This window comes from Coenobita brevimanus, chromosome 68, assembly GCF_032717465.1.
Source record: "Coenobita brevimanus isolate Jiangsu-jjx chromosome 68, ASM3271746v2, whole genome shotgun sequence".
In the NCBI taxonomy this organism is placed as follows: Eukaryota; Metazoa; Arthropoda; class Malacostraca; order Decapoda; family Coenobitidae; genus Coenobita; species Coenobita brevimanus.
Window position 1 is genome coordinate 17,869,773 of NC_137021.1, and position 19,480 is coordinate 17,889,252.

Consider the following 19,480-nt stretch of genomic DNA (forward strand, 5'->3'; position numbering starts at 1 on the left):
ACCCGCAGGGGAGCCACTGCCCGGGTCACACTCGTCGGTGGGGTGCAGGGAGGCCCTCCCATCTGGGGGCCTCGTTGGTGTGGTGCAGGGAGGCCCTCCTGTCTGGGGGCCTCGACTTGAGAGGTGGCCCTCGGGACTGGGGCCGAACAGCTGGAGCAGTCGGGCCTGTCGTCTCTGGCTCCGTGGAGTGAGGGAGCCGGGATCGCCTTCGTCGGGAGCCGGTGGGTCTGGCCCAGGGATGCCAAGTCGCACCCAGCTCTACCCGCGGAAACCCAGCTGAAAACCAGCCCAAAAGTAGCCCAACACCAATTATTATTTTAAAAATCCTCTTATTATACAAAATTAGTGTTTTATATTAATAATTCATATATGGGTCCCTATTAAGGCTTGAAATGATCACTTGATTCACATCAACTTCCTTTATTTGCCATAAATACAATATTCCCCAAAGGACAACAATGATTCCGTGGAAATATCATCACACTAGGTAATACAACATGCAGATAAAGGTATTTTCTCTCCCTCCGAGCCAAGCTTCCAACACACTTTTTCAGAAATCTATATGATCATCATCACTGTGTTTCTTTGCTGTGTACATTACTTCATATGTGAAATTTGATAACATCGTTTTGTCTGGTGTGAAATCATTACAGCACATTTTATGTCTTTGCATATATGCTATGATATGAAAAGTGTTTTCAACAGTTTCATGCTGCAGTCTGTTTCTTAGTTTATTTTTTATCAAATTATACTGAGAGAAAACCCTCTCTACTGCAGCATTGCTTGCTGGCAACGATAGCAGGGATAAAACAAAACTCCCCAATTCCTCGAAGTCCCTCTCTCCGCACGAATCTGTATGGTTATATACAGTTATCCAGAACTGCTCTGGATCTCTCGTATCTTTCATGCACCAATCAGTACTTCTTACTCGATTCCACTGACTGTCCAGTTTTCCTAAGTCTCCGTCATACAGTGGCAAGAATGAAAGTTCGTGTAGTTTTGGTTGTTGTGCAGCAAACAGTTCATCTGGAGAAAGCTTACAGAGGTCTTTCAATACCTTGAAGTTAGAAGGAAGCCTCTTACGTAGTTGCCTCAGTAGCTCCATGATGTAGTCTTTGCAGCGTTTCTTAACGTCCATGATGGTCGCTGCAACCACGCCTGACTGAGCTGCTGCTGCTGCTTCTATATTAAATTTTACGCCAAAGTCGACCGCTGATAGTGGCAGGTGATTCCGGTTCATCTTCAAGCTGTAATATATAAAATGCATATATTGTTTATTGTATGTGTAATGCTGGGTTGAATTAGGCTCGACTTCTCGTACCTATTTCACCCAACGTGGAGCGGGGTCCTCTTTCGAGACCGGAGCTAGTGCAATAAAGAGAGGCAGGACATAAAAAACACCATACACGTATATTACCACAGTCAGACACAGGACACTTCAGCAGATATTACAACACAATATAGAGCAATACAAAAACCTTATCTAAGATATGTGTATCTCGCAGGATACTAGCTTTCTAGATACTAATGACAATACAACAAATCTTAGTACTAGGAGTGCAGTAAATACACGTGCGCGCGGAGCGCGTAAGGGGGAGGGGGGGGGTTGTGATCCACTAGGAGGAGGTAGGGGAGACGCGGAGAGTGACTTAGAACGGCGAGGAGAAAGTTATGGTAATATTGGAGGATGCCCGATATTAGCAAGGGAGTTTAGGTGTTTTCTGTTGGCGAAGATTCTTTGACAAATAACTCTGGTTCTTACTTTGGCTTTAAGAGCGTGAGCGAGGAATGGAGAGGGTTTTTAAGAGTAGCGTGCGGAGGGAGGGAATATCGTTAATACTCCCCTTTCTTGATATTTAGAGTGGGAACATGTTTCTGTAGGCACAGGCTTATTAATTACACATCTTCTAAGTATGATATGTAGACTCTCGCTTTACAACGCGTAACAAAGTCGGAATACTCGTAAATACTATTTCACAATATTACTTAGAGACCCCCCTGGGGGTAGGGGGGGTTTTCAAGAATACTCCCCCAGTATCCCTGCTTGTCGTAAAAGGCGACTAAAAGGGTTGGCGGAGGGTTAGTGCCCCTCCCCGGAAAACAACTAACTAAAAAAACAAACAAGAAGCCTCGGACAAGGACTGACCAAACGTTGACGACCAAGGACCGGACAAAGGACATTGCAATTGGAACTTGGAATGTAAGGGGAGCAAATGATGAGGTGAAAGAGAGAGAGATTGTCCAGGTGCTTGAGGATGCGAAAGTAGATGTATGTGGAATAACTGAAACAAAATGGAGAGGAGAAAGTGTGAGAGAATGGGAGTATGGATGGGGTATATGTGCAGGAGTAGGTGAGAATGAGAGGGCAAAGGAAGGAGTATGTATAGTTGTGAGTAAAAGATGGAAGAGGAGCATAAGACAGTATGGATCAGTTGGATCAAGGATTGTGTGGGTAAAGTTGAAAGTTGGAATACAAATGTGGGCGATTGTGTGTGTGTATGCGCCAACGCAAGATTGTGCTAGAAGAGTGAGGGAAGAGTTCTGGACAAACGTAGAAGTGTGCATGGAAAAGTTTGGAAGGAATGAGAGAGTGTTTTTGATTGGTGATATGAATGGTAAAGTTGGGAATGTGAAGGTGGATGGAATAGTTGGTGAGTGGGGTGTGCCTGCTGAGGTAGATGAGAATGGGAGTGCGTTAGTGGACATTTGTGCTGGGAGGGGGTTGGTGATAGCCAATACCCTCTTCAGGCATAAAATGATCCACAGGTATACATGGCGAGTGATGAGAAGGGTGGGTGGTGAACTGAATGAAAGGAAGGCAATGATTGATTATGTGTGTGTGGATGAAAGGATGCGAAGATGTATATTGGATGCAAGAGTTTATAGAGGTTGAGGGAGTGGACTATCTGACCACTACTTGGTGGTGGCCAGAATTAAAGTTCAAGTAAGATGGAGGAATAGAAGAAGGGAAAGACGAGAGGAAGGAGTAGTTGCAAGGAGAGTGGAAAGGTTACAAGAGGATGAGAAAAAGGCAGAGTATAAGAGAGAAGTGGAGGAACGATTGGGCAAATATGAATTGGAGCAGATGGGGGACGTGGAAGGTGTGTGTAGAATATTTACAGAAGAAATATGTGCAGCATGTGATGTGGTGTGTGGAAGGAAGAGAAGACGGAGGGGGGTGCAAGGAACAGCGTGGTGGACTGAAGAGGTGAAACGGGCTGTGGCACAAAAGAAGAAAGCATACAATGAATGGATGAGAAATAGGGGCGTGGAAGAAGTTGAGAGGCGGAAGAGAGAGTTATATGTAGAAAGAAAGAGAGAGGTGAAAAGATTAGTAAGAGAGAGTAAGAAGAGAGTGGATGAGGAATTTGGAAGGAATTTGAGTGTAAAGTGGAGGGACTGTAAGAAAATGTTCTGGAAAGAGGTGAAAAGAGTAAGACAGGGTGGAAGTGAAGTTAGCAGGGGAGTGAAAGATAAAAATGGTAGATTACTAGTGGAGAAGGGAGAAAAAGTGAGCAGATGGAGAGAACACTTTAAGGAATTGTTGAACGTGGAGGATGGAAGTAATGCGAGTATAAGTGGCTGGGGAATGGCTGGGAGAAGGAGGGAGGTGAGAAGACAGGAAGAAATCAGTAGGATAGAAGTTGTGGAAGCAATGAAGAAAGTTAAATCAGGGAAAGCCCCAGGAATTGATGGAGTGTGTCGTGAAATGCTGAAGCATGGGGGAGAGATAGTAGTAGAATGGATGTGGAAGATGTGCAGATTGGCCTGGGAGGAAGGTAGAGTCCCGGAGGATTGGAAGTCAGGTATAATTATTCCCTTGTACAAAGGAAAAGGGGAAAAAGAAGTGTGTAGTAATCATAGGGGCATTTGTCTTCTTAGTATAATAGGAAAAGTGTATGGTAGGATACTTATTGACAGAGTTAGAGAAAGAACAGAGAAATTAGTTGGAGAAGAACAGGGAGGCTTTAGGAAGGGAAGAGGTTGTGTAGATCAGATATTCATTCTCAGATCTTTAGTGGAAAAGTTTCTAGAGAAGGGAAAGAAGTTGTATGCGGCTTTCATGGATTTGGAGAAAGCATATGACAGGGTGGATAGACTAGGATTGTGGAAAGTGTTAAGAATATATGGAGTAGATGGGAAGTTGTTGAATGCTGTGAAGAGTATGTACGATGGTGCGAAGGCTGCAGTGCGTGTGGATGGTGAACTAAGTGAATTTTTCTCTTTGAAAGTTAGGTTGAAACAGGGATGTGTCATATCTCCATGGTTGTTCAATCTGTACATGGATGGGGTAATAAAAGAGGTACAAGGTAGGGTAGTGGATGTTGGAGTGGCCCTGGTGAGAGAGGATAGTGTTTGGAAACTCCCTGTACTGTTGTTTGGAGATGATACTGTGTTGTTGAGTGAAGACGAAGGGGAGCTGCAAGGCTTGGTGGATGAGTTTGAGAGAGTGTGTAAGAAACGGAATCTAAAGGTGAATGTAGGGAAGAGTAAAGTGATGGTCTTTGAGAGAGGTGAAGTCAGTGAATGTACAGCGAGGTTGGATGGTGAGGAATTGGAAAATGTGAGTACGTTTAAGTACTTGGGTAGTGTGATGAGTAAGGATGGAGGTTTGGAGGGTGAAGTGCTTGAAAGGGTACAGCAGGGAAGAAAGGTTGCTGGTTCTTTGAAAGCAGTGATAAGAAACAGGGAAGTGAGCATGGAAGTGAAAAAGTTACTACATGACAGTATTGTGATACCAACTCTAACGTACGGAAGTGAAGCTTGGACGTTGTTGGAAGGACACAAGTCAAGAGTGAGAGCCGTGGAAATGAGTTATTTAAGAGGAGCCTGTGGAGTCACATGGAGAGACAGGCTGACGAATGAGGATATAAAGGAGCGTTGTGGTGTTGATGTGGATGTGATAGGAAGCGTTATGAGGAACACACTGAGGTGGTTTGGCCATGTGGAGAGGATGGAGGGTGAAAGACTGACGAAGAGAGTGTATGTGAGTGAGGTGGAGGGGGAAAGAGGGAGGGGGAGGCCGAGGATGAGATGGAGAGATGGGGTGGAGAGGTATATGAGAGAGGGGGGTGTGAGTTGGGAGCAGGGGAGTGAAATGGCGGGGAACAGGGCGACTTGGAGGCGATTTGTTTGCGGCCACCCCAAACGGGATTGAGGCGTCTGGCAATAGATAGATAGATAGACTTAGAGACTAGCCAATAGAACTCCAATAATATTTTAGTCTTTCTTCTGGTTCTGGAGATATGTCTTTAGAAAGATTCGAGGTGACACTCGCACGTATTTTCACTTTAGATCTTAATCCACATTCTCGTCCTTCAACTGGATATTGTGTTCTGATTTACCCCAATGGAGATTACATAAATTCACTGCACAATACTTATTCTAAGAGAGAGGGAGTCACACTTAACCTACTTCACGATCGTTACAGGGTCACCTGTATTTCCTCATGGAGAGAAACAAGGACACGTCATCGGTGATCCGGTCAGACTGAGGGCGTCGTCAAGGCGGGGCGAGTCGAGAGGGCACGGGGCGGCTCGCGAGGGCGTCCTCTTGCGTCCGGGGGCTTCCGGACTGGGCTCCGGCGTAAGGCCCGTAGGACTGGGGCCGAAGAGGTCCAGGAACCTCTGGGTCAGGTCCCGGCGTCGTGGGGGCGTGGTGAGGTCTCGCCCGGGTGTCCTAGGGAGGGCCGGAAGAGGCGACAGACTGCGGTCTCCCGCGACCAGAGGCGCCGTCAGGGGAGGGCTGTGGCAGCGACTGTCACTGGGGCCCGACAGGTGTGTCTGCTCGAGGGCCAAGCGTAGGGAACAGAGACCGGGGGAAACAGGGAGGTCTGTCCGGGATATTCTGGAACGAGACCCCTGGAGTTCAGTCTCCGGTTGTGGAGACGTCCCTCTCCTAACTACGCCCTGGGAGCGACCATCGATCATCTCTACCTGGACACTGTGGGAGCGACCATTGATCGTCTCTACCCGAGCACTGTGGGAGCGACCATTGATTGTCTCGACCGGAGGACTAAGGGAGCAACCATTGATCGTCTCTACCTGGACACTGTGGGAGCGACCATCGATCGTCTCTACCCGAACACTGTGGGAGCGACCATTGATCGTCTCGACCGGAGGACTAAGGGAGCGACCATTGATCATCTCTACCCGTATACTGTGGGAGCGACCATTGATCATCTCAACCGGAGCACTAAGGGAGCGACCATTGATCGTCTCTACCTGAACAATGTGGGAACAACCATTGATCGTCTCAACCGGAACCCTAAGGGAGTGACCATTGATCGTCTCTACCTGGACACTGTGGGAGCGACCATTGATCGTCTCAACTGGAACCCTAAGGGAGCGACCATTGATCGTCTCAACCAGAACCCTAAGGGAGCGACCATTGATCGTCTCTACCTGAACACTACGGCAGCGACCATTGATCGTCTCAACCGAATCACTGTGGGAGCGACCATAGATCGTCTCTACCAGAAGGGCGCTGCCTGGAGTACTATTTCTGACTCCACCCCTAGCTAACTCAGTGATTCCGCCACGCGAAGGTAGTGTCTTTCGCCTATGGTGGCGGCGGCGTGGTGGTTGAATGTCACAGGGGCGCACGGCCCGGGCTGACATGCGTCGTTGTTGCCCGGAGTGGTGGTGGCTAGTGGCGGCTACCCCGTGGGGTCTGAGTGGGGGTGTCAGCATTCTCGAGGGCGAACTCCGTTGTTTCTGGTTCGCCCTGTTGTTGGGGATACTATGGTATTCTCCGGGAGTTTCTTCTGGAGTACCGTATATGCGTCTGTCAAAGCCACGCATTTCACCACCGTGTTCTTGAAAAAAGTCACGTCCCTGTGGCTGGAAGTGGAACGCTACAGTGTTGGGGGTGGTGTAAACGGGCTGGAGGTGTCTGAGTGTGTTCTGCCAGGTGACAGCGTAGGAATTTTCCTCCTGTGCTTGGTCATAGGTGAGGAAGAGGGTGGAGGGGGCGGTGGTCGACTGGAGGATATTTAACAGGTGGTGTGGCCCGCGGAGTCGGTGGTTCTTGGTAAGGGTTGGGGCCCATACGGCCCGCTTAATCCTCATGTTGCTTGGTGTGGCTGTCGGTGTGGTTGGAGGTTGAATGCTGGATAGCGTGGGCAAAGGCCGGGTTTTGTGTCGCTGTAATGCGGCGTTGAGTCTCTGGGGAGTACAGGTAGATGGGATTTGGGCCTGATGTAGCTTGACGGTGTGTGTGTATCGGGTGGGTGGGAATAAGAGTCGGCCGGAGGGGGTGGTGGTGGTGGTTCTGGGGGTGGGTGTGGGTGGGGAAGCAGGCGTGCGGGGTGGGCGGGGTCGGTTAGTGCGGGCTGTTGCGCGCATTGGGGACGCGGAAGAAGGTGAGAACGTCGGAGTGGGCGTGCGTAGGTGTGGAGGGGAGAGGGCGGTGGTAGTGGGTTGTCCTGCGGGGGTGGCGGCGTGGGTGGGGCACCTGGGCTTGGGTGGAAAGGGTGAGGCGGCGGAGGGAAGGGGTGAGGGTGAGCGAGGCGTGGCGGGTGAGATGTCAGGTGTGGTGCAGGGGGTGGTGGAGGCGGTGGAGGCTGAGGTGGTAGGGGAGGTGGAGGGGGATGGCGAGGAGGAACCATCGCACTCGTATGTGGAAGTGACAGGCGGTGCAGGAGCAGGGGGGGGTGGGGGTTGTGAGGTCGGTAGTGGCGATGAGGTGGCAGGAGAGTTAGCTTGGAGGGTAGGTGGCGAGGAGGGAGTGCGATCTTGTGGTGCCATCCCGGTGTTTGGTGGTGGAGTGGTTTGAGCGGTAGCAGGGCTCTGTGCTAGTGGTGTGGGGTGGGCGGTGGGTACGAAGCTAGGGGATGGTGCGGGTGTGGGGGCGATGGCGGACGGTGTGCGGTGCTGAACCCGTGGTGGCCTGGCAGGGGCTGTGGAGTGGGATGTGGCAGGTGGGGTGTGCCGTCGGAGCTGAGGAAAGGTGGGGTGAAGTGTAGGGGGAGAGAGACGGTGGTGGTGGGGAGATGCGGTCTCGCGGGGTTGTTTGAATGCTCGGGGATGAGGAGGAGGGTGTGATAGGGAAGGTGAATGAGTTAACCTTGTGGGCGGGGAAAGCGAACGGTGGTGAAGTGATGGCGGTGGGTGGCGCGGGGTGGGAGGTGGAAGGCAGTAGACAGGGGGAGGTGGTTTTAGGAAGTAGGTTAGGGGGAGATGTGGAGAGGGTCCTAGGAGGCCGGTTTTGTGTTGCGGGAGTATAGTGGTGTGTGGGGTGGGAAGGTTAGAGCTAGGGGCAGGAATAGGGGAAGGTAGAACAGAAGAGATAGTGAGAGGGGGGGAAAAGGAAAGATAACGTTCTCCCCTGTCGTAGACTGGGGGAGAGGTGAGATGGCCCCCGCCATTTCGGTGGGATGCGGGGGCAGGGGGGCGCTTTTTGTTTTTCCCTTTTTGTTTTTTCTTCCCCTGGGGCTTAGGGGAATTTGCGTATGGTGGGGAGGTTTGTAAGCGCCCTCGTGTCATTTGGCTGCACTGGGCAGCTTCTAGCTGCTCATGGATGTTGTGGATCGGACATCCGTGGTAGCACGGAGAAAATTTCCACGGGTTGATGGTGATGAGGTCAACGGGGAATTGATTTATTTCGCCGATGCGTTGCGGGGTGGCATGGACGGCTAAAAGGCGCCTCATTAAACTGATATCTCTATCCATGTCTCCTGTTGGATCATGGATAGTGAAATGTTGTCTTACAACACTTGGGAGTACTCTGAGCAGAGTGTCACGGGGTTTTTAATATCAGGGTAATTTTGAAATATAAATGGTTAAATATTATTTAAATTGATAATAATATTCAATAATACTGAAGAGCAGAGACAATGATTGTCTTGCTATATCAAGCAACGATTTCTTTACGCTGGCTTGTGCACGATTCTCTGAGAACGAGAATTTATAAACTTTCTCAACAGTACACAGCAGAGACTAATTACTCACAATTGCTGAATTACTGTACTGTTAGCCTCTGGAGAAAGTTACTTCACCCCTGACAATAAATAACTAATACTAATAATAATATCATCAGGTTCTTGCTGATGCATTAACTCCTGGCACAACGGATTTTAAGTTAATACAACAAGACTGGTCTAAGTACCAGTTATGAAAGCAAACATTTATGCAAGCTAGGAGCTATATGGAAAATAAGCTTAATTATGGAGAAATGAAACAAGATTTTACTTTACATTAAGCTCAAAAAAAGAACTGTTAAATTTATTAATTACAAAAAATAAATTTAACGTTGCAAGTCAAATCAAATTAAATGAGACGCACTCACTCACTCACACAAAAGCTAAATACTTACGCCTAGGAAAAAAACACCTTAACTAAACTCTTAAACCTAGGATTATACAAAAAGGAAATACCAGTCGATGAATGCTATGTATCACCCGAGGGGTGGGAGGACTGGATTAACTGTCTCAGTGGAGCTTGGGTGCTAGCGACCTCTCACACTTCTTGGAGCACAGGACCTTCCTCCGTCACAACAAACACTCGACTGAGTAAGTCGTGGGAACAAAAGCGGAGCACTGGGCCGCATTTTTAACGGTCAAGTGCAAGCAGGGGCGAACAATAAAGAAAACAATAGTATCGCTCAGTACAGCACTTAGTGACGTGCATTAAATCGGTCACTTTTGAAAACAGTGACGAATGTTTTGAAAAGTGTACCCCGAAATGGAGGGAGAAACTGTTAGCTGAGCGATACGCAGTGAGTTTTCCACTAATAGTTCGTGGCTTCTCACAAAAGGGAAATGTCGCGAATTGATTCGTGACATTACGCCCTTACAAAGTTAAATTTTTTCCTTATGGGAAAAAATTTGTTGATATATATATATATATATATATATATGTACACATCCTAAGTCATTCGCACAAGATTCACACTGTGGTGTGTGTGCTATCCTGCTACAGGAGAAAGTCGCAGTCGCCAGTGAGCGAAAAAACCTCGTATTTACGTTAATAGAAGCAAGCTTGAGGGAAAAACTCCGTGACGACGGTGAAAATCCTGTACTCAGGTCAAACTGAGCGAAAATTCGCTACATTTACACTGACAACTAATTGTTGTGTAGTGTGATGTATGTAATACACGGTGTAGGTGTGACAGTTGTAGTGTAACTGTAGTATGTGTTAAATGACACAGTAAATAATATGGCGATGAAGAAGGCAGAGGAGAAGAGGCGGCAGCGTGCGGCAGACGATCAGCTGGTCCGCACAGCAAAACTGCTACACCCATTGCTGAACCTGCAAAACCAATTAAGGTGGAGCATCAAAAGTGTCAATGAGACAAAATTCTTATTACGTTACAATTACTCTCTCTGCCTAGCAATCAGTACATGCTACGAAAAGTACACTCGAGGTCGCCATTAATTATAGCACACGATTATGGTCGGCAAGTTGAGAATCCTTGTGCAAACTCGGGTTTTCCATAGCCTCGAACCGCACCTGGGTCCTCAACCTGTGCCTTAACCTACAGTTCTTATATTAATATCGGGGAGCTGAGAATCCTTGTGCAAACTTGGGTCTTCCATAGCCTCAAGTCGCCTCTGCGGAGTTCTCACTTCCCCCTTAACCTACAATACTTATATTAGTATTGGGGAGCTGAGAATCCTTGTGCAAACTCGGGTCTTCCATAGCCTCAAGTCGCCTCTGCGGAGTTCTCACTTCCCCCTTAACCTACAATACTTATATTAGTATCAGGGAGCTGAGAATCCTTGCAAACTTGGGTCTTCCATAGCCTCAAGTCGCCTCTGCGGAGTTCTCTCTCGAACTTCCCCCTTAACCTACAGTACTTCTATTAGTACTGGGAAGCTGAGAATCCTTATGCAAACTTGGGTCTTCCATAGCCTCAAGTCGCCTCTCAACTTCCCCCTTAACTTACGGTACATAATATGTATGTACAGGCCCTGGACATAATGTGTCCTGTGGGGCCAATGGGCGAGACGTCAGGTCTGCACCCACTTCACCACTACCCTGTCTCTCAACTGACTCAGAGATTACAGGTGTAGTTACAAATGGCACAGGAAGGGCATGTCCCTGATTAGTGGTGATACTTTGGCACACACTGCAAGAATGGACAAAACTATCTATGTCCCGTCCCATCCCTGGCCAGAAGAAGTCAGCTCGGATACGGCCCTGGGTCTTCCTTTTGCCCATGTGACCTCCTGAGACTGAACAATGACCCCATTGTAACACTGCTAGGCGGTACTTGGCGGGAACGACAAACTGCAGTCGAACCTCGCCCTCGGGTGTTCGTGACTCACGGTAGAGCCATCCTTGTTTGCGAAGGAACTTGGCTCGACCTCCCCGTGAATACTTAATCACTTGACCCTTTTGTTTGTTCCGCACGGCAGCAAGTGTCGGGTCAGAATGTTGTTCTTGTACAACAAGTTGACTACACATCAGATCTTGCGGCGATTCAGTGATCACTGGGGTGACACAGTCTGGAGCCTCAGTCATGGCTCGTGTTACCGCAGCAGCCGAAGTCTGAGTAGCGTCATCGGAGTAACTATCCTTGACTCCATTAATATTGCCTACTATAAAGTCAAATAGAGGCTCTGGCATGACAACCGCAAGTGTCGTACCAGTATAAAATGGAGATGCCACCTGGATACATGCCTCAGGGAACAATCTCACTGATCCATCAATAAACTTTGCATGGATCTGTCGACCTGTATACTGCTCAGGCCGAACTAAACTCTGCTTAACAGAGCAACCTGAGGAACCATTGTCTCTCAGGACCTTCACAGGAATGCCTCCCACAAACCCTGGCTGAACAAGGAAGGTACTGTCACCTGTGGGAGGGCCTGTGGAGGAAGCAGCTAGCCACTCATGAGGCTGCTGAATTGATGTGGCAAACATTGTGCCTTGAGGAGAAGATGGAACATTGGCCATCTGTGGAGGGGGGTTCACTGTCACTGTGGGACTAGTGAACTGTGGGGAAGTACCCACACTGGTAGGGACGTGACCACCGTGCTGCTGCTGAGGAATGAAGGCTGCATTTGCTTCCTGCCTCTTTTGAGCTGGTGGTGAAAAAGTTTGTCCCGACGGTCGGTTGCGTGGCTGATACTGCTGCTGGTTAGGGTACTTGTTGTACCTCTTCCACTCAGGTTTCTGAGTGTTTTGCCCCTGGTCCTTCCACTGCAGTTTTGGACCTTGGCCATTACTCTGAGAATGGCCTTGTTGCTGGGGTTCAGTCTGAGACGACTTCCCAGACTTGGCAGTATCTTTTCTGCTCCAGGTGTTTTGCTTACGAGCTTGATACCCGTATGCAGTAAAGAATGCGTCAGCCTTCTCTGCCATTTGGCTGGCATCTTTCACCTGGCAGATCTTAAGCTGTGCTATGAGCTCAGCAGGCCACGACCTCTCTAGCTGTGTATGCAGCATAAGGTCAATTATCCCCTCACGCGTGGAAGGAGTTTCATCTTTCTCCATCCACTCATTTAAGTAGGCTGTGAGACGATCAAGGAACTGAACAGCTGTCTCCTTGTCTTGGAGACGAGCTCGCATGAACTGAACTTTGGCGTCGTCTACTGTGAGACCATACGCCTTAATGAGTGCAGCTTTCATCATCTCATATGTGAGATTGTCTCCACGAATTCTGTGGAGAATATCGAGGGCAGGGCCCTCAAATAGGCTAAGAAACTGAAGCCGCTTAGCTGCCTCATCCAGTTGATATAAGTCTGCCATGTCCTCAAAACGAGCTATGTACGGCTCGATTCGCTCGCTTTCCTTGTATGAAGGAAGCTTGATGCGTGGGGTCGCCAGGACATGTGCAGGGAGAACGCTCGTGGAGCTTGGACCAACTGCACCAGACGTGTCTGAAGCCAAGGAATCTCGTTGGAACTTCAGCACTTCAAGTTCATGTTATTCTCGTGCCTCACGTTCGGCACGCTCTTATTCGCGCTGTTCTCGCTCGCGTTCATGTCGTTCACGCTCGTATTCGCGCTGTTCTCGCTCTTTTTTCTAACTCGTGTTCGCGCTGTCGTCGCTCTTTTTCTAACTCGAGCTCGCGTTGTTTCTGCTCGTATTCGCGCTGTTTCTCACGCTGCTCTTGTTCATATGCACGCTCTCTTTCACGTTCCTCACGCTGTTCTCGCCCGTATTCGCGCTGAATCCTACGCTCTTCACGAGCATCTTTCTCACGTTCTTGCTCGTAATTGAACCGTGAGAGAACGTAACTCTGTATTTTCTCTGGGTCTGTGAGACCCATATCTTTGGCTTCCTGTACAAATACAGCGGTAGCCATGGCGCTAATTTATTAAGCAACCCGAAATTGAGTACTGACTGCTTAGCGACGAATACTAATAAACACAAGTAAAGAATACGGACACAAGCTAGTGGTGACCAGTCTTATCTAGTTAACTGGCAAAGAATAAATCAAAAATGTAAATGACTGGGAAGACTCAATAATAAACACAATGGGTACGGCGACTTCCCAGGAGCGAATAAAATCGTCTGGCGTTACCAAAAATAAACTAGAGTTAAGTACTCTATGGATTGATAAAGCAAAATTCACTTGCTAAATCAACGGTAACCACCAGTAAACTTGTGCCTATAAACTTTAATGATAAATACCTAAATATGAATGAGTGAGCACTATCTCGTAAATAGCTTAAGGGCTAGGAGTTAATATCCTGGAATGAGGTCGCCAATTGTCACGGGGTTTTTATAATATCAGGGTAATTTTGAAATATAAATGGTTAAATATTATTTAAATTGATAATAATATTCAATAATACTGAAGAGCAGAGACAATGATTGTCTTGCTACATCAAGCAACGATTTCTTTACGCTGGCTTGTGCACGATTCTCTGAGAACGAGAATTTATAAACTTTCTCAACAGTACACAGCAGAGACTAATTACTCACAATTGCTGAATTACTGTACTGTTAGCCTCTGGAGAAAGTTACTTCACCCCTGACAATAAATAACTAATACTAATAATAATATCATCAGGTTCTTGCTGATGCATTAACTCCTGGCACAACGGATTTTAAGTTAATACAACAAGACTGGTCTAAGTACCAGTTATGAAAGCAAACATTTATGCAAGCTAGGAGCCATATGGAAAATAAGCTTAATTATGGAGAAATGAAACAAGATTTTACTTTACATTAAGCTCAAAAAAAGAACTGTTAAATTTATTAATTACAAAAAATAAATTTAACGTTACAATTCAAATCAAATTAAATGAGACGCACTCACTCACTCACACAAAAGCTAAATACTTACGCCTAGGAAAAAAACACCTTAACTAAACTCTTAAACCTAGGATTATACAAAAAGGAAATACCAGTCGATGAATGCTATGTATCACCCGAGGGGTGGGAGGACTGGATTAACTGTCTCAGTGGAGCTTGGGTGCTAGCGACCTCTCACACTTCTTGGAGCACAGGACCTTCCTCCGTCACAACAAACACTCGACTGAGTAAGTCGTGGGAACAAAAGCGGAGCACTGGGCCGCATTTTTAACGGTCAAGTGCAAGCAGGGGCGAACAATAAAGAAAACAATAGTATCGCTCAGTACAGCACTTAGTGACGTGCATTAAATCGGTCACTTTTGAAAACAGTGACGAATGTTTTGAAAAGTGTACCCCGAAATGGAGGGAGAAACTGTTAGCTGAGCGATACGCAGTGAGTTTTCCACTAATAGTTCGTGGCTTCTCACAAAAGGGAAATGTCGCGAATTGATTCGTGACACAGAGTATTAAATGTATGCTGATCCCGGGTTTCTTCATCTGCCTCCGGGTAGGTAGCAGTAACCAGGCGTCTTGCCTGTAACAGGGTATTATCTAAATCCCCGTCATAAGTAAAGCTATCCAATTTGGATAGAGCCACCACTTTCCCTAGTGATGGGGTGATGGCTTGGACCGCGAACTTGGTAAAGTTCTGCCAGGTGAGTTCTGGGACAATTTTTGGCGCAATATTCGCTGCGGCTTTACCCAGTAGTGGTAGTATGACTGCAATTTTTTGTTGGTCATTATCGAAGCCAATATCTAGTAAGGGTTTAACTATTGCAAGATATGTGTGTATGTCATACTGGTCAGGGTCAAACTTGGGTAACTGAACGTGCGGTTTAGTTGCCATTTTTCCAAAAATTTCCTGCTTACCTCTCTTCTACGCTCGGATCTAGAACCACCGCTGGCCACCAGTGTAATGCTGGGTTGAATTAGGCTCGACTTCTTGTACCTATTTCACCCAACGTGGAGCGGGGTCCTCTTTCGAGACCGGAGCTAGTGCAATAAAGAGAGGCAGGACATAAAAAACCTTCGGCAACACCATACACGTATATTACCACAGTCAGACACAGGACACTTCAGCAGATATTACAACACAATATAGAGCAATACAAAAACCTTATCTAAGATATGTGTATCTCGCAGGATACTAGCTCTCTAGATACTAATGACAATACAACAAATCTTAGTACTAGGAGTGCAGTAAATACAGGTGCGCGCGGAGCGCGTAAGGGGGAGGGGGAGGTTTGTGATCCACTAGGAGGAGGTAGGGGAGACGCGGAGAGTGACTTAGAACGGCGAGGAGAAAGTTATGGTAATATTGGAGGATGCCCGATATTAGCAAGGGAGTTTAGGTGTTTTCTGTTGGCGAAGATTCTTTGACAAATAACTCTGGTTCTTACTTTGGCTTTAAGAGCGTGAGCGAGGAATGGAGAGGGTTTTTAAGAGTAGCGTGCAGAGGGAGGGAATATCGTTAATACTCCCCTTTCTTGATATTTAGAGTGGAAACATGTTTCTGTAGGCACAGGCTTATTAATTACACATCTTCTAAGTATGATATGTAGACTCTCGCTTCACAACGCGTAACAAAGTCGGAATACTCGTAAATACTATTTCACAATATTACTTGGAGACTAGCCAATAGAACTCCAATAATATTTTAGTCTTTCTTCTGGTTCTGGAGATATGTCTTTAGAAAGATTCGAGGTGACACTCGCACGTATTTTCACTTTAGATCTTAATCCACATTCTCGTCCTTCAACTGGATATTGTGTTCTGATTTACCCCAATAGAGATTACATAAATTCACTGCATAATACTTATTCTAAGAGAGAGGGAGTCACACTTAACCTACTTCACGATCGTTACAGGGTCACCCGTATTTCCTCATGGAGAGAAACAAGGACACGTCATCGGTGATCCGGTCGGACTGAGGGCGTTGTCAAGGCGGGGCGAGTCGAGAGGGCACGGGGCGGCTCGCGAGGGCGTCCTCTCGCGTCCGGGGGCTTCCGGACTGGGCTCTGGCGTAAGGCCCGTAGGACTGGGGCCGAAGAGGTCCAGGAACCTCTGGGTCAGGTCCCGGCGTCGTGGGGGCGTGGTGAGGTCTCGCCCGGGTGTCCTAGGGAGGGCCGGAAGAGGCGACAGACTGCGGTCTCCCGCGACCAGAGGCGCCGTCAGGGGAGGGCTGTGGCAGCGACTGTCACTGGGGCCCGACAGGTGTGTCTGCTCGAGGGCCAAGCGTAGGGAACAGAGACCGGGGGAAACAGGGAGGTCTGTCCGGGATATTCTGGAATGAGACCCCTGGAGTTCAGTCTCCGGTTGTGGAGACATCCCTCTCCTAACTACACCCTGGGAGCGACCATTGATCGTCTCTACCCGAGCACTGTGGGAGCGACCATTGATTGTCTCGACCGGAGGACTAAGGGAGTGACCATTGATCGTCTCTACCTGGACACTGGGGGAGCGACCATCAATCGTCTCTACCCGAACACTGTGGGAGCGACCATTGATCATCTCGACCGGAGGACTAAGGGAGCGACCATTGATCGTCTCTACCTGGACACTGGGGGAGCGACCATTGATCGTCTCTACCTGGACACTGGGGGAGCGACCATTGATCGTCTCTACCCGTATACTGTGGGAGCGACCATTGATCGTCTCGACCGGAGCACTAAGGGAGCGACCATTGATCGTCTCAACCGAAACCCTAAGGGAGCAACCATTGATCGTCTCTACCTGGACACTGTGGGAGCGACCATTGATCGTCTCAACCGGAACCCTAAGGGAGCGACCATTGACGTCTCTACCTGAACACTACGGGAGCGACCATTGATCGTCTCGACCGAATCACTGTGGGAGCGACCATAGATCGTCTCTACCAGAGGGGCGCTGCCTGGAGTACTATTTCTGACTCCACCCCTAGCTAACTCAGTGATTCCGCCACGCGAAGGTAGTGTCTTTCGCCTACGGTGGCGGCGGCGTGGTGGTTGAATGTCACAGGGGCGCACGGCCCGGGCTGACATGCATCGTTGTTGCCCGGAGTGGTGGTGGCTAGTGGCGGCTACCCCGTGGGGTCTGAGTGGGGGTGTCGGCATTTTCGTGGGCGAACTCCGTTGTTTCTGGTTCGCCCTGTTGTCGGGGATACTATGGTATTCTCCGGGAGTTTCTTCGGGAGTACCGTATATGCGTCTGTCAAAGCCACGCATTTCAGTATGTGCTGTCTAAAATTAGTTATTATTAAATGTGAACATAGGCAGTGGGAAAGAAGCACAGTAGTAGTAGTAGTAATAGTAGTAGTAGCAGCAGCAACTGCAGCAGTAGTAGTAGTGGTAGTACTAGTTTTATTATTATTATTATTATTATTATTATTATTACCTCAAAATTAATGAGGGACTCCCAGTTGTTGAATCTCTGAGGCAGCATGACTCGTTGCAGTAATGACCTGTAGAGTGCCATGAGATCATCAGATAGTTTGGTAACACTGCACTGATCACTCTGGAACATCTTGTTGACCCTGTTGACGTCACTCACCACAGGTTGCAGGAACTCCAGGAAAAGCTTATTCGTGTGGTTGGAGTACATGTTGAATAGAAGCCCTGCTGTATAATTCTTGTCTTCATCCATCGCTATTAAAAAAAAAAAAAAAAAAAAAAAAAAAAAAAATGTAGACTAAGCACAATTTTTTACGAAAAACACCATATCAAGACAAAATCAGTAATCTTTAGTAATAAAACACCTATATCGATTTCTGATTTACATATTCTCAGTATATTCATAATAATCATTTAGATACAAATTTCCGAAATTAATGAAAATTTATATTGCTACTGTAGACCAAGTATGACAAATTACTGTAAATGGATATCTTGCCTGAAAATGCAGCTTCAGTTCATGATACTGCTCCAAGATTCTTGCCAGGCATCGGGCAATGGCCATCCATCGGGTGTCTGATAGCTGCAAAATCTTCAAGGGTTCTTCTCCTACATTGATGGTGCTGTACAGATTTCTGTACTTCATCTGACGAGCACTGCTGTGACAGAAGAATTTGTATGTCTCCGCTACCATAAACTCAAGATGTCGTGGCATGGTCTTCATTGCATAAGATGCACAGAGTTGGAGAGAATGACATATTTATTTTATATGCACGATGTGTAGATTTATGTCCCGTAAGCGTGAAATAATTGAGTTATTTGCACCACTCATAGCATTGCAGCCATCAGTTGCAAGACCAATGCATTTCTTCAATTTCAGTTTTTTCTCTTCAAGAAATTTCAGCAGTGCGGACGTCATTGCTTCTGCTGTTCCAGAACTTACATGATCTATCAGTCCTAGAAATGAGGTGACTATCTTTTTTTCTTTATCACTGAAATATCTAACAACCACACAAAGTTGTTTCTGAGATGTGATGTCTGTGCTCTCGTCAATGAGTATGGAATATGAATTATTTCCGATGTCTCTGCACAGATTGTAATGCTGTGTTTTTAAGGCGACTTCTCGTCGTAAAAACACGAGCTACTGAAACGGGGTCCTCTTTCTAGACCGGATGTAAAGCACTAACAAACAGGACATAAAAACCAGGCAGTATACCGTATCACATCTATTACCTAGGTCCTACTCATAACAGTGTACATACAATGATATTTAGCATGTAGAGAAACAGAGATACAGGATTACACTTGGCTTCACAGAATGATCATATACATTATCACTATTACACAGGGAGATCGCGGGTATTCTTTAATGTCACTTGGAAGGTAATTATGCAAATGGGGTTGTTCACTTTATACTATTGTATGGAATTCTTATGTCACTTCAGGATAATATAAAACTGGGGTTGTTCACTTTAAGAATACCGAGATTGAGAGTGTTTCGAGGATATTACTATAATAGAGGTAGGGTGCGGATAGCGACACTCGACACTGTCACCTGGTCACGGAGACACGTATACTTATCTTTCCACTCGCCCGCGCACCTACCTCTAGACTCACAGAAAACCCCCTGGTTCCTTGATGCGGGGAGGGACTAAATCATTTGACAAATTACACGTCTTACCCCGATGGCACTAGTTTCTAGTGGGCCACTGTTTAATATATTTTCTGTGTAAGCACTATCACTGTACTCTGGGTCACTGTCACTGTCCTTCCCCTTGTTTCCTGGGTTTACTCGTTCACTGTTTCACTTACTGTCAGGGAGGCTCACCTGTCTGGGGCCTCGACCTGAGGGGCGGCCCCTGT

At 47.3% G+C, this 19,480-nt stretch overlaps 1 pseudogene; it reads right to left on the reverse strand.

The window, feature by feature from the left end:
• Positions 1-19,480, reverse strand: part of LOC145405827 (zinc finger MYM-type protein 6-like) — a 45,811-nt pseudogene that overhangs the window by 21,806 nt on the left and 4,525 nt on the right.